Genomic DNA, 15768 nt, shown 5'->3' on the forward strand with positions numbered 1-15768 from the left:
ACAGCACAGGGGACGAGAGTGACCGCGAAGGCGCAGTGGAGAAGAAGCGCTATAGACTGACCATAACTCCCGTTCCCCTGCACCGCTTGGGGGGAGGAGGTGGAAGAGGGCAGATGGGGGGAAAGTGCTTTTGGTTTCTTTCCTTTGTTTCTCACTTCTCTAGCTTGTTAGTAATAGGCAATTAATCTTACTATCCACCTACTCTGAGTCTGTTTTGCCCGTCACAATAATTGTTGAGTGATCTCCCCGTCCTTATCTCAATCATTTAGCCCTTTGCATCGTATTTTTCTCCCCCTTCTTTGAGGAGGGGGAGTGAGAGAGCATTTGTGGTGGAGCTTGGCTGCCTACCCGAGTAAAACCACCACAAAGATGAAGCGTGACTTTTTTTTTTCCATAGGCAGACAATGACAGGACAACGGGGAATGTCTTTAAACTAAAAGAGCGGAGATTTAGATTAGATTTAGGAGGAAATTCTTCACTCAGAGGGTGGTGAGGCACTCGAACTGGTTGCCCAGAGAGGCTGTGGATGTCCCGATCCTGGAGATGGTGAAGACCAGGTTGGATGGGTCAACCTGGGCAACCTGTTATTGTGGGTGGCATCCTGGCCTACGGCAGGGTTTTGGGCTTACATGATCTTTTATGTTCCTTCCAATCCAAGCCACTCTATGATTCTATGAAGTCATAAAAATCTTTTACTTTTTCCATGCCTTTTTCTTCACTGACTTTTGCAAACATTATGCGCCTCATCTATCAATTTCTCTTAACCTGAGAAGACAAAAAAAAAAAAGCATTTGACTGAAAACATATTTCCTTACCAATAACATTTACCAAAGAAATCTATTTTGTTTTAACACTGAACCTGGACCAAGCTGATCTATAGTTACAAAAGCAACTTAGCTTTGCATGCCAACACTGAAAAAAAAATCAGTACATTTTATTGGACTATGGCAAATTATCCAGAAAGAATCTGACCTACTCAGCAAATATGGGGTCCGTGGGTGTTTATACTGTGTTAATAAAAATAAGGAATAAAGTTAAAATTTCAAGTTGGAATTACAGCAAACACATTTTCTATTCTGAATCTGAGTCTCAAATTCAACTGCTATTTTCACAATGAAGAGTGACATAGTGATGGTTTGGAGAAGGTAGAATGTATTCTTTTTGCTTGTGATACAGTATGAAGAAACAAATACTGAGTTCACTATAAAGTTTTCTAGAAAACATTGTGGAAATTGGAATAATAAGCCTATCATACAGTTCATTAGCTGTAAATACATGTTCACTTTTTCCTCTTTGAGTATAATTACTGCCCTGGGACAAATCAAATCAACTGTTTTGTTGTTGTTGTTGTTGTTGAAAGATCAATATACCTGAGCACATCATAAACAAAGCACTTCCCAAGGGAAATATGCACTCACACTTATTGTCCTTTAGAGGAGTTTTATTCTCTTAAAACTTCTTTATTATCTTTAATTGAATCATAGATACAAGAGAAATTAGCTATTTTCTCTCTGTTTCACTCTTATTTTAACACCCATTGCATGAAAGAGAAAGAAGCCTAGATGTTTCTTGATTTTTGACATATGAAATTTTAGAATTGGTAAGCTCTTGAATAATTCCATGCCTGAAAGAGCTTTTGTGTTATGACAGAAACAGGATCCTAGATGTTAACTCTATTATAGGTGTCAGAAGATCACCATATGTTATATTTTAATTTACCCTTGAGTTTCTAGAATTTGTTGAGATATTGGTTGAAAAGTCAAGTCTGTGTTTAAAACAAATTCAAATAGATACAACAGGAAAAGTATAAATTATCATTGTAAAACATGTCTAGAATGTCATGTGTGAGTCTGATTAATACCAGGAAACATGAAGTTCCATAAGCAATAGCTAGCAGAACTGTGATATTAGGCATCTACCATAATAGAGAAGACCAAAAGTGTCAAAGAATGCTTAGGAGAATGCTGATGTTTTCAAGCCTAGAACAGGTATGGACACTCTGATATCATTATGCTCAATTATATTGTTATTATATCCCAGGTTTTTCCCTGCTAGGAGACACCACACCCCATTTCCCAAAGTCCTCCTGATTATGGAAGTACGTTTAGCATGTGTTATGGTTGGAACAAATTTGCTTTATTGTCCTCCTTCAGCTGCAGTGGAACACAGGAGATATCCCTGGACATTCCTGAATACATTATTTGCATATTTAATTATCCTTTTTCCTATTCACTTACCCTTCTTTTTGCCAATCTTTCTTCACTGCAGCCCTGACCCAAATAAAGCAACTCCCTGATTATTTTTTTTTCTTTTTTTCTTCCCTTTAAGATCAGTTTTGCTACATCCATATACAAATATGGTATTTCTCATACTGTTCTGCCTAGGTAATCTCAGTCTTATATTCTCTTATGTTCCTACTGATGTGGCTACTTAGGTGCTGTTTATCTTGCAAGACTTTTCTCTCCGAGAAGGTCCCCAGTGCTCACCTTCAGTTGCTTGTGATGTTCAGCCCTTTTTCACTTAACTCCCCCTTAATAATCTGTGAGACCCAAGCATCCCTTGCAGCCCTCACAGCACTATCTGTAACTTGCTGGCTTCTTACCGTGTTTATCTGTCATGCTCGGCAATTTCTCATGTCATAGTTTCTCATGTCCTGTACAGTCAGCTTAACCCCAGGCCAGGGCTTATTCAGATGCTTCAATATCTGCCTGCGGCCCTAACAGAAAAGGAAATGAGACTTGGCTTGTTTATCTTTGCAATATGAAGACTGAGGTCAGAGACAGACTAAAATCTTGCAGAGATCTATTTTGTAAGTACAGCATGTGGGGCTAAAACTACTGAAAATATTTTTAATAAATAAATAGGTATTGCAGCAACTGAATATATGCTAAATATGTATCAAGATCCTACAAATCTCTGTGATTATAAGATTGATAAACTGGACCAGTTTAAAATCCAGAACTGATTTAACTAGACTGACTTTTATTAACAACACCCTTCATTAATAGTTTCCTACTCATTTTTGTTATAATCACCGTACATTCAAAGCAGTTAGTCCTTAGAAGCCACATGATACACCTTCAGTGAGTAAGCAGTACCTTCGTGACTTCTTTTCTTAAAGGCTGTATATTTTCAGCAAACAGCAACTGATCTTCAGTGCACTGTTTATAGTTCTGGTTTCAACATATATCCATATTTTAAACACCTTAATATCCAATGAATTTCAAATTTTACATTCTAACAATAGAGACACCAGGTGCCAACATTCAGATTACATTGCAGGTTCTCATAGAAAGTTGACAACAGTCATAACAGACCATGACTGGGGCCTTTCACAGTCTACTAAGACACATAAGGTGGGAAGCTTATTCACAGCAAGGGCATTACAATTTCTTTGGAGGGCCATAAGGTGCAAAAATGTGTTTACAAATATTATTATTATTTACTGTGCTTACGTCTAAATTTAAAACAAGCTAATGTTTATTAACTCCTGCTTAGTATACTTTTGCTCCTATGAATGCAATAAACCTTTTCTTTGGCTGCAGGATAAACTGTTCGTGTATTAGGAAAGACTTACTAAATACTAGGCAGTGAAATTAAAAAGCTGTCATTCAGTGGGAGAGAAGTTATGAAGAGGAGATGTAATGACAAGACTAAAATTCTTTACTTAGAAACCAGAATTTCATAACTATATGAGCAAGCACTATGCCATGTGTTTGTTTAGGGTGATCAAGGATTACACTTCTCACTCACTTCCCACATTATCTTCCAATAACAGCTCCCATCTTGGTTTCTCAATGACATCACTTTACTTTGCCTACATTCCAAGCCAGATTTTCTTTTTTTCCCTCTACTGTAAAGTTCAGTTCTCAAAAAAAAAAAAAAAAAAAAAGACACAAGGACAAAGAATTTGAACTCATTTCACCATTCTATCAAAAGGCAATTTAGAAATCAATGGATAAGGTACCTGTTTCCTAGTTAAGGGAGAGCATGAACTGCAGTAATCTCTAGTAGTTCATACAAAAGCTATATTTCTGTTGACCATTCCTTTTCCTCATTAAAAATTATAACAACATGGGCACACTCCAATTCAAATATTATTTTCAGTGAAAGTACAGTATCTAGAGGAATGTGCATGATATCCTCTCTTTTTCTAACTCCAATTCTTCTGTTCCTGTGTTCATTAGCTTTGAAAGACAGGTCTTAAACTGAGAGATGGCCACTTAACTATGAAAATACATTCACTTGAAGTTAAACAGAATTAATTGACCAAGGACCAATTCAGGATACTAAATTTTCAGCTTCTTCCTTGAAAATAACAATCAAATCCTATGGGTACTAGCAGCTGACTTATTAATTTTACCTAATAGCTGTTATTATAAATATATGAACACAGAGATTATAATTTTATAGACACTAAAAATCTATGTGTAATAGTAGAAAAGTTATGCCAAAATTGCTATTTAAGGATGAGTTTGAGAAATAGATATATTTTCAAGTATTGAATAAGAATGTATTTATGATAGCTGTCTCTTGTATTTAACGTACTGCATTACTGTTTCTTTGTTCTACCTTTAATAGATGATCATCTTAGTTTTCTAATCATCTGTGTTCTCCTTTAAAAAAAATCCTCTTGTATTAGGATACACTGACTTTTCTTTATTTATAACTATAAAAAGGCACAAAAGCTTAATGAGTCAAAAGACATTTTTATAAACACATCTTGCTTCTTTTATGTGAGTGCTACATCCTACTACTACAGTGAACATGAGATCTGAATTCTGCTGTTGTCTCTGCTTTCAAGTTCTCAGGCATAATAGAACTATTATATTAGCCTACCTTTTTAAAGCATTTTGAATTCAAAAGGTTCCTGAGGCATTTAAAATTTGAATCAGATTGGTATTTGCCTACATTGAGTTTTCAGAGAAATCTTCTTACTACATTTTCCACACACACACACACACATTTTTCCTGCCAGATGTTATGCCAGCTCTGCCTCATTGTTACGGAGTTTTAAAATGCAATATATTCTCCTGTTTCTCACACTGGGTAGTAAAAAAAGAAAGATCCTCTCTTTCCAATTCCCAGAGAGATGATCTCTTCCCTGCCCCACTTAGCTGTGTGCTGTTCAATCCTGGACACTAGAAGAAACTTGGGAGCTAATGCAAGGAGTACAGAAAATCATATTGGCTTTGCAACCAAAACAACTTTTGCTTTGGTACTCAGCTATCTGACGTAACATGCAGAGCACTACCTACTGACAGTGATAGTAGACTTCCAAAGCACCCCAGAACTGATCTCTAGTCCATAGTTTCTATATATCAAAGGAGCAAAACAGTTTTCCCCTCATGTTTCCTTAACAGAGATGATTGTTCATGAAGACTGTTTCTTCATCTTTGTAGGATGTGGCAGCTCAGATGACACAGGAGAGACTGGCTTGTCAATTTAGTGGGTCAATATATGTTCAGAACATATTTGAAAGATGTGTTAGATAAAATTCATAACATGACATTCATAATAGATTTTCCAAAGCTAAATTAAGAATTGGAGGGAAGAATTGATATAAGTAATTTTAAATAAAATTCATCAGGCAATTAAAATATCCTAACCACAGAATTAAAGATTCTGCAGTGCAACACCAGAGGACATAACAACTTCTATTTAGTTGTACGTAGCTAATTATCATGGTACGTCCATGATGTGCAGGGTGAAGCAAGCATATTAAAGATACATTCGTAATTAGATCTTGGGTACTTCACTAATTAACAAAATGGATAGAAAAAAACTATATTTCATTAGGATGAGATGCATCAATTTCCTCCTGTGCTGCTCCATGTTTGATATATTATACTGCAGTGAGCTATTTTCAGTGCATCATGTTGTGATATGATGAGTCACATGCCAAGCAACATGATAAAATAATTTATGATCAACAAGACTGGAAGTATCAGCTGGGGGATTCTCTGCATTTAATGGTTCATTGTATAAGTTCTTCACGTTGCTCTCAGGCTTTCAAGGTGGTAGTGTTACTGATGTTATTTGGTCAGCCTTCCCTCTCCCTCTTTCAGAAAATGAAAGACTAAAAATCCCTAAATGTACATGCATACCTGGTAGAATAATATCGTCTTATATAGGATGTCTTTTACATCATCAGTGAAATAGTACCATCTTATACAACTCATTAATCAAATAGCAGCTTAGTGCTTAATGAAATGTGAGCGTGTATAAACAGATAAATAGACAGAAAGGTAAAGAAACATTTATTCTCAAGGTCTGTGTTTGTACAATAAAATTGTAAGTGTAAAAAAAGCAAAATGCACCTGAAGAATTACAGAATATTAATTAATTAAGGAAAGAAAAAGAAAAAAGAAAAGAAAAAAAAAGGGAAGGGGAAGGGGAAGGGGAAGGGGAAGGGGAAGGGGAAGAGGGGAGGGGAAGAGGGGAGGGGAGGGGAGCGAAGCAGAGCGGAGAGGAGGTATCGTTTCTATCACTTTTCTTTCTGTTCTGTTCTCTAAAAACATTGTAAAAAACAAGCCCAACGTTTTCCTGTGGTCAACCCTGCATATGACAGAAAATTTTCCTTGTTATTATACCCTGTATATGATAACGAACAGATGCTTTTATGCATGTGTGGTGTTGGCACCTTTGTATTTTTAACACTTATATTCATATATTCATGGTATGAAGCATTCATTTTCCATTGCAAAGGTTTTCTCTGATTCTTGCCATTAGATAGCTCTACTTCCCACTGCCACTGGATCTTTATATCTAATCCATATACTCTGTTTACTATACTGGTCTGTCCTGTAATTTGCTATAACTAATCTTAGGGAAAAAAAAATAATAAGTTTAACTACAGGAAAAGTAAATGACAAATTAAAATCCTTAATACCCCTCTCCCCACTTTCCCCAAACAATGGGTCGCTGATAGGATCAATTTTATCTTTACCACCAGCACCAGAATGCCACTGAGTGCTTGCTGCCTACACAGGTAGGTTATATGTTAGTTTGTTATAATCACAAGCTAAAGAATACCCAGAATTTCTCACTTGTGGGTATCTTTTTCTCTATTTGATCTTTGATAAGAATACACAGGTCTGTGTACATTTTCCAAAGTCCCTGTTCTCTTCGTGTTGAATGATATATAGCAATGTTTCCAGTGGTAAGGTTAATATAAACCAAGAGCTAACTATGAAGCAAAAGATAAAATAGCTGTAGAGGTTACAACACTTGAAAGAATCTCTACTGTTCTGGCGCAGCACTAACCCTAAATGAACTACTAGAACCACTCATCTCCATTTCTATAAAGATCACTTGATAAATTCAGCAGACAACATAAACATTGTCTGTGTGTTTAATTGTGAATAGTTATACACTATCTTCTGGCAGTCCAGAGCACATAGTCTTATCAAGTTTATGGCTGTTTCTTTTCATAAATGGTTTATTTAAAAAAATTAATTTTGTAGTTTAAAAAATAAAGCATGTAACTCATACTGTAGTATCCTGTGATCAAATACTAAATCTCGTTATAGAAATCTGTGTGTACAGTGCTGCTTTCTCCAAGATTTCAGCTTTTGAAATCCTATAATTTTTTCATAGTCAATCTATGCCTCACATTTTCTTCATAACAAGTTTTACAGACTTATTTTTGAATAACAGCTTCATAGGTTTAGAAACAATGTGATTTCATGCCCCAATGAATAAACAAAGTCCATCTGATGTTTGGCAACTCAATAATTTGGCATTCTGGAAAGATAATTTTGGCTGAATAGCTAGAAAATGAGACCAAGGCTTAGGTATTTAAAGGCAGTTAGGAGTCTAACTTCCCTTCAAACATTTTTTTCCACTATTGAAAAGTTCTTGTAGCTATTGAAAACATTTGTAAGGATGTTACAATTGGTCAAATAACACAATGCATATCAGATCATTTTGAATGGTGCTGGAAAGTGAACTGAAGTAAAAGTATGTGATGACAACTGCTCTTCTCTGTCCAACACACAAAACTAGGGAAGCATTGCCACCCTCCTACAACTCTGAAGAATGACATTCTAATTTGTAGGACCTTTTTAATTATTTTTATTCTTCTACAAAGATACTTAAGCACAGAAGGTGTCTGAAATGCTTGCAAATCTGCAGCTGAAGAATTCCAGTATTAGCCTGTGGGAGGTATACATAGCTCTAATGTTAGATATTAAAATGACATCTGCAGAGAAAACATGCAAAAACAGCTGCCATTTGGTTTAGACCATTCTAGCTGAGTAAAACCAATCAGACTGCTTGAATAACTAATAAAAACCAGCTGATTCACTTACCATATTAGTTGCTAAAATGCATCTGGGGATTTGGATTTGCAGACAGTATATCCCTTCAAGACTCAGAAAGAAGGATGCCATGGAAGCCAATTAACCTAGGAATAGCTGATAATCCCTTTCAGGTCTTGTAGAGGGACTAGTACACATAAATGCAAGATACAAAAACACTTTTGATTTCACTAAGCTGGTTTTTACAGTAGTTCTTAGGCAGTCATACTAATAGCAGTGCAGCAGGTCACATTTCCACAGTGCTATACAAACAGCTAATTAGGTCTCACTTATCTCCAAATCTTACAGGCAGGAAAACTGAGGCAAAGAACTGGGAAGTATCCAAGGCACAACACAGTAACAATAACCAAACCAAAATTACAGTTCTGGGGTGGTTACAATTAATTCCCCAGCTTATGTCACCACATATAAAAAAACAGATTTCCATATGCAGGAAGCGTTATATTTACTGGACAATTTTTGAAGATCATTCTGCATTTAATCTGGTCTTACTTCTGGAATGGAAGCTAGTTATCAACCCTGATGGGCTCAACCTAGGTGCTAAATGTGCAGTACCTGATCCAAAGCAGCACTTAAGCACTTGTAATTAATAAACAAATAAATAAATAAATAAAATCTTAAACCTAAATCAGTCTCAAACAAATAAAACCTTTTATTGTAGGTGTCTCCCCAGCAGGATCAGTAGGCTTGGTTGGTTTTTGTTTTGTTTTGTTTTTTAATCCTTTTGCAGTCCTTTATGATTGCTCATTTCTGCTGACCAACACAAAGACACTAGGTAAAGTCAAATATAATATCTTTCAGAATCCACCCCTTTGTTTTTCATGATCCAGACATTCTAGTACTACCATGCAGCCAGGCCCACCATGATAAAGAGTATTTTACATCATTATACTCTCTCTGGAGACAGATCAGAGCAGAGTTCTTAGAAGTATCAGGATGTTGTTTGCCCATATATCTCTTGTAATTTCTAGTCTACATTTTAATTTTGATGTATCTGAGCTACTGCACAGAAAAAAATGAACATTTCTATGACAAGTAAGTACTGACAAATACTGATTCAAGTAAAAATTAAACTCATACAGGATATAATCATCTCCTGATCTTTGCTAATCTAACCACTAACATTGTTAACTTCAGAGAATCAAAATTTTGAGTTAAGCTATCTCAAATAAAGAGAGATTTAAGGTACTTAATTACAGGAATCTAACATTTTGACCACTAATTTTGAGGTAATTACTACAGGCTTCATTTGTGAAGAAAAGAAGGTACATATAGAGGATTAATCTCCCCTATTTTTCAATGAGAGGAATCACTTGTCAATAAAGAGAAAATTGTCTAAGCAGCCTAAGTTTGGACAACCAGCTTTAAAATCTTAAATTAAATAATCTAGTTTACTATATATATATATAAAAAAGTCCTTGTCCTCTCTGTACCCCTCCCTGCCACTGTAGGGATGGAGGAAAACACTACCTGAACTCCCGCTCCATCTACTAATCGTCCCAGTCCCCTAAAGCCCTGTTTGATAGCCTTCAGGCTTCTTTCTGCAAAATCATCACTGCCAGCCTGGACTATCAAAAAGGGATAATAATCAGAGGGGCGAACCAGGTTGGGAAGGTTTCTGGCAACGTCCCTGACCCTGGCCCCAGGGAGGCAGCAGACTTCCCTAGGGTAGGGTCAGGCCAACGAATAGGGCCCTCTGTTCCCCTGAGAAGGGAGTCGCCTACAACAATCACCCTTCTTTCTTTCTTAGTGGAGGCAGTCTTGATGCGTGGAGTCGACTTAGGATCTAAGGATCTTAGTCAACTTAGGATCTACCCAGGAGATGTCCTAGGCATCCTCCTGGGTAGATTTCTCACCTCATCCTCACCCACCAGTCTCTCAAGCTCCAAGGCCTCAAACCTGTTGTGTAAGGGCACCTGGGAAGGCGGGGCCAGGAGGGAGGGGGGTTGCCTGTGACACTGAGCAGGGACCTGTTTCCATTCCTCCTCATCTCCTAAGTCCCCTCTCTCTGCTCAACAGCGACAGGGCAGGGGGTCCACCACTGTTTGGGGTGTCTCACCCCGGTGCCTTTCCTTCAGGCCTTGCAGGGAGTTGCTCCACCAGTCTATATCCCACTCACACTCCCTGATGGCCCTCAACCTCTCCACCTCCTCCTTGAGCTCTGCCACCAGGCTGAGCAGGTCATCCACCTGCTCACACCTCACGCACATGGTGTTTCTGTCTCCCTCAGATGGCAGCAACAGGCTTAGGCACTCCGTGCATCCAGAGACCCGAACTGCCGCATTTTTGAGTGGACACTCAGTCTGGGTGGCCACAGACTTTCTAGCAAGAGCTTTCTGCCTAGTGTAGACCATGGCGGTTTACCTATAGGTGGAGAGCCAGTAGATGAGCTGTTCTTGTGAGCGAGGCAGAATGCTCTGCCCGGCCTGAGCGAACTGACAAACCCCACCCTGTTTGCCCGTCCTGGTCGCCGGGCTCCTTTGAGGCTGCTTTTGAACGTCAGGGGAGGGGGCGCTGCTGGCTCTGCCTACGCCTCGTCAGCCACCCTCGCGAGGGCTGCCGGGTCCTGGCGGCTCCCTCGGCTGCTTCGAGTGGCCTCGATGCCGAAAAAAAGCCCTGGTCGCCTCGATCGCCCACTCTGCTGCACAACGCGTTTGCCCCAGAGCCAATCGCATTGGCTTCTGTCGTAATGAAACTCTAGTGCTAAACTGAACAAAGATCTCTTCACATAGTACCTGGTTTGTTTATTTGTAAATTTATAACACTGAAACAACAAGTAAAACATGAAATGAGAGATTTTTGGTTACTTCAGTTTAGTTTTGACTATGCTGTATACATATTCTGTTGTAAATATGCATAGACTTTTAAATATTACATTTTTCCTTATACCTGAATTCAAAGTAAAATCTAAAATGCATGTGGTATGCTGTATTTTGTCCTGTATAGAAGTGATAGAATACTGTATTTGTGTTTATTTCATATGATTGTTTAAAAACACAGCTGACTCAACAGTTGTAACAATCAAGAATTGCCAACTCCTTCAGCAGGATCTGTCTTCTACACCCATAGAACTCTTACAAGTTTCCTACAAAATGATTTTCAAAATGGTAATAGTTCATTTTGTATTTTTTATTTTCACACTAGCAATTCACATCACAAAATGTTTGTGTTCCCCAATGTCAGAGTAATGACGAGGGAATAGTAAATCTCATTTGAAAATACTGGGCCACAAATAACAATTGCATTAAGACAAGAAAATAAAATATGCAGTCAGCAATGAGAATAGGAGATTGAAAATACATGCCTCTGACTTGGGTATACCAACCAACCCAGAATAAACCAATAATTCTTTTTCATCCCCCTGTATATGATGTGTTTAATTTTAGATACTAGGATTGTATTTATGGGAGTCTGTTGATAATATATAGTATAATGACCACTATTTTCTTGCTAGTTTACTCTCCCCTGCTCCAGTTTATACTTCAATTTCATATTTTTAAATTGTTTTTTCTTATTTTCAAAAAGCTAGTAACCAGTTTATACAAATTCTAATTTTACAAGAAGTTTTATTGAAAATCAAATATTCTGTTTTTTTCTTCTCCACAAATACTACTTCAAATAGATATGCTAATTCCTTCAATCCATTCAGTATTTTTAGCATTGAAGTTTAGTGAAAATGTAGTGTCAAAGCAAATGCACTATATTAAATCAACATTTAGAACAAATAGAGAAAGACTATGTATGTTAAGCTTAGCCAATGAAAATATATGCACAATTTTTAGGAAAAGTTATTAAATAATGGTCAAATCTACCTCTACTGCAGTAGAACTATTTCATCGTTGTCCTGGAAAAAAAAAAAAAAAAAAAAAAAAAAAAAAACAGAAATACTGCTGTAATTTCTTCCCTCATCTGTCACCCCACTGACTTCAATTTACAATTTCCATAGAATTTACATTTGGATTGAGATATATTCCTAAGGGACAGTTATGCTATTTTTACACATTATTTTCTCTCCTATTTCAGACCAACAAAGCCACTTATGGAGTAAGACGTCACACCTGCTTGTGTGTTGAAGATGTAAACTCTTCATGATTCCAAACTCAGTTGTTTGCTGGTAAAGAGCTGTTGCATGTTCAGGGTTTTGTTCTGTTTTACAACAAACCGCCAGTGCAGCTGAGAAGACCAATTCAGATCTCAAGTATTCTGTTGTTTCATTGTCTCTGCTTTTGTGAGAACTACCTGTCCTCTTTCCCACTCAAAGATCTTAATGACTACCTTGTGTTCTTCTTATGGCAAACCTAAATTAATTTGTATCTACACCTCCCTATATACCAAATGATGGGGGAGTGGGGTGGGGGAGAAGCAGGCTGCATGTCTACAACCACAAACATTCAATTTCAGGAACCCTCACTACATCTTTGTAACCTTTGTATGAAGCAAACTCTTCCTTTTTTCTTATACACATTGAAGAAGAATAATGATCAAATAAAATGAGATAAAACTGATAGTGAGTGCCCACTGGAATGGCTTTATTTATTTCCCTGGATGTGGCTCACATATTTCTTTGAGTGTGTATTTGTGGTTACAACTTTTTCTATGTCTCATCAGAAGCTGTATATAATTTGTTACTAGAATCAATACTGTAGTGTGTCCCCATTTCTCCTTTTCCTTCCTGGCAGCTACAATTGCAGTATTTCTGACACCACATCTTATTTAGAAATTACACCTCTTCTCATTTGTCAAGCCATTACTTTTGTACTTTCGTTAATAGACCAGAAGTTGTAGTTGATGTTTTACTTCCTATTAAGTCACTGTGTGGAGGGATTATAACTTTTTTTCCTCCCAGGATGTAAAGTTACAGCCTAAATTGATTTGACTAGAAGTTTTTTATTCTGGTACATTTTGCAGAAATTTTTGAAAGGAAAAATTACTAGGGAAGCCCAACTAGATAAAATTTCTGACTCTGTTCCTTTCCATTGAGTTAGATGACAATGTCTCAGGAGAATCTAAATAGGAATTTCCTACATTATTTTTCCTGTTCATGTTGAATACTGAAGAAAAGAAAGGAGAAAAGAAATGAAGGAAACACTTCTCCTGTACCTGAAATGTCCTGAGTAGTGTAAACTAATGTCTCCTGTGTACTGCAAACACTAAATTTTAATGAAGCATCCTATGTTCACTTCAAAGTCTAATCTAATGTATTTAATCTAAAGCACTGCCAGGCAACTAACATATATTTTCAGGCAGATCACAGAAGGCATAAAGCTGGTTGCCAGTTTTAGAAGTGTCTTCCTTCAGTTGGAAATTGCCTGGGGAGGATACAACTAGATATTCTCACCAAGAAAAAAAAATATCCTGAACTGAAAGGAACACCATTCTGACTCACTGCAATCTGACAGGGAGGACATTTACCCTCCTGACCTCAAATCTTGTGGTCTGCCAGTCTCTGAGCTGTCAGTACCAGATGCCACCAAAGCATTTAGAAAAGTGTTTTTCATCATGTCCCTTATCTGCCCCAGCCATTACTTCATTTCTATTATTTCAGAAGGAAGGGATTGCAGGGGTCCAGGAATGAGTAGATAATCAAAACAGAGCCAGAATATATCCATGTAGTTTTGTTCTGGAGAAAGTTTTTGAAAGTTTGGGTGGCTGAAATGCTGAAGCATGAGATGTGATTGATGTTGTTATCTCCGTGCAGATCTGCCCATCCTATGAATCTGTTTGTATTAGTGCTGGCATAAAGAGAGGAGATGAACACAAGGGCCCCAAAATTTCAGGCAAGCAAAAAGTAAACAACTGTGTTTAAATTACTGCTTGCAGAGACTGTTCAACAGTTTCAGAGGATTCAGAGTAAAGAACCTCTTTAAAAGTAATCTTACAACTTAAACAAAAATAATAATAATAATTCCAAATGATGTGGAGTGCACTGTAACTCTAGGTGAACTGCTTTAACACTACTCATCAAAATTAATTTTCAAAAATTTCACCTAAAATATATGGAATATTTCCAGCTATTAAATATGTGAATGCAAATCAAATTAATTACAGAATAATTGTGCAATAATTAAAGACCAATTAAACAGGGAATTTCTGGGGAAAAAATGTTATGAGAGAAAACACTGTTTTACTGTGTCAAATAGAATCAAGAAAAATAGTCTTTTATGTAAAATGTGTAGCATTTAAAATAATAATAATAATAATGCAGCTACAACCACATAAGAATAAACCATTGTTGTAGATCCCTTAGTAGTTAATTACTGCAATTCACATTTTTCAGGGAGCTGCTCAAAACTGACGTTTAGAGAGTTCAAAGGCACAGATGGGCCATGAAGGCCATACAATTGAGAATACCTGGATGATGATCTAAAACTGTTGTAAATCAATTCTTCTCCAGAGTCAGAGGGGAAACAAAAGGTGTATATTTGTTACTTGTCACAAATATTTCCAAGGGTTAATCAGGGAAATAATCCTTTACACAAGGCTACATATAATCGTAAAGTGCATTCCCTAGGTGTGGATACTGTACTGTATTAAGTAAAAAGGAAAGACATAAACATTTCAGAAAAAAGATTAGATATTTGTTCCAGAATTTGTGGCACATCTCTATTGATTATTTTTAATATATTTTCCCCTTTTAACATCTTTAGCTGAATACAGTTCATTTTCCTGAGTGCATTATATGAAATACGTTTGCTAAATACTGTTTAATGAATTACTAATTTTTGTACATTTCCTTTTATATCTATATTTATAATGCATTGTGTTTCAACAGAGCTTACAGACTTCAGTTTCTATTTATTTATTTTAAAATAATAAATACACCTGTAAATAAAGTATAATAGATCTGGGGGAAATGGCGCTTAATACTTTGTTTAAGAAAGGGGCCTTGGGCTCATACATCCCTGAATTTCCCAAAGCAAATTAAACAGCAGACTTAGCTGGTTAAAGGTAATACAGTTCATGTCAGCAACTCCCCTGACTTTCCACTCAGAATCCCAGGTTAGGAACATCAGTTCTTTAAATTCCTTCCTCCCACCCACCACACCATATCCCCTTTCTCTCCACCCCTTGCCTCCTCCTCACCTCCCCACCCCCTGGCATAATTTCAGAAAATCGATCCCAACTGGATTGTAATTCCTTTTTGTCTATTCATCTGTTTGTTTTTGTTTCCCTCGGATATTTGATTTATTTCAGCCAAATTTAGGAGAGGGAGGTCTGACTCTTCTATTTCATGTATGGGCTGTATGTACTTCTTATACCAGTACCTGTACAGGGAAACAAACAAACAAACAAAACAAAACAAGTACTTTCATTGAGAAGACCATGGCTTAGGGTAGTCTTTGATCTGTTTGTCCTGCTGGGTAGTCCATCAGAAAAAGCATGCAAGCTACTCGCCAACGTGATCGGTTCTGGGACAGATGCATTCTAGAGCAGATCTGGGGATTGC

The 15768-nt window shown here is 37.0% G+C and overlaps 1 long non-coding RNA gene across 1 annotated transcript; it reads right to left on the minus strand.

The window, feature by feature from the left end:
• Window positions 1–304: 304 nt before the first annotated feature.
• Window positions 305–15717, minus strand: LOC106035341 (uncharacterized). The gene is made up of 3 exons (XR_001206710.3): window positions 15629–15717; window positions 2603–2716; window positions 305–765 (listed from the first exon to the last, which is right to left on the minus strand). It is a non-coding gene; the product is annotated as an uncharacterized lncRNA (long non-coding RNA).
• Between the last annotated feature and the right edge of the window lie 51 nt (window positions 15718–15768).

Source organism: Anser cygnoides, chromosome 3 (genome assembly GCF_040182565.1).
Source record: "Anser cygnoides isolate HZ-2024a breed goose chromosome 3, Taihu_goose_T2T_genome, whole genome shotgun sequence".
In the NCBI taxonomy this organism is placed as follows: Eukaryota; Metazoa; Chordata; class Aves; order Anseriformes; family Anatidae; genus Anser; species Anser cygnoides.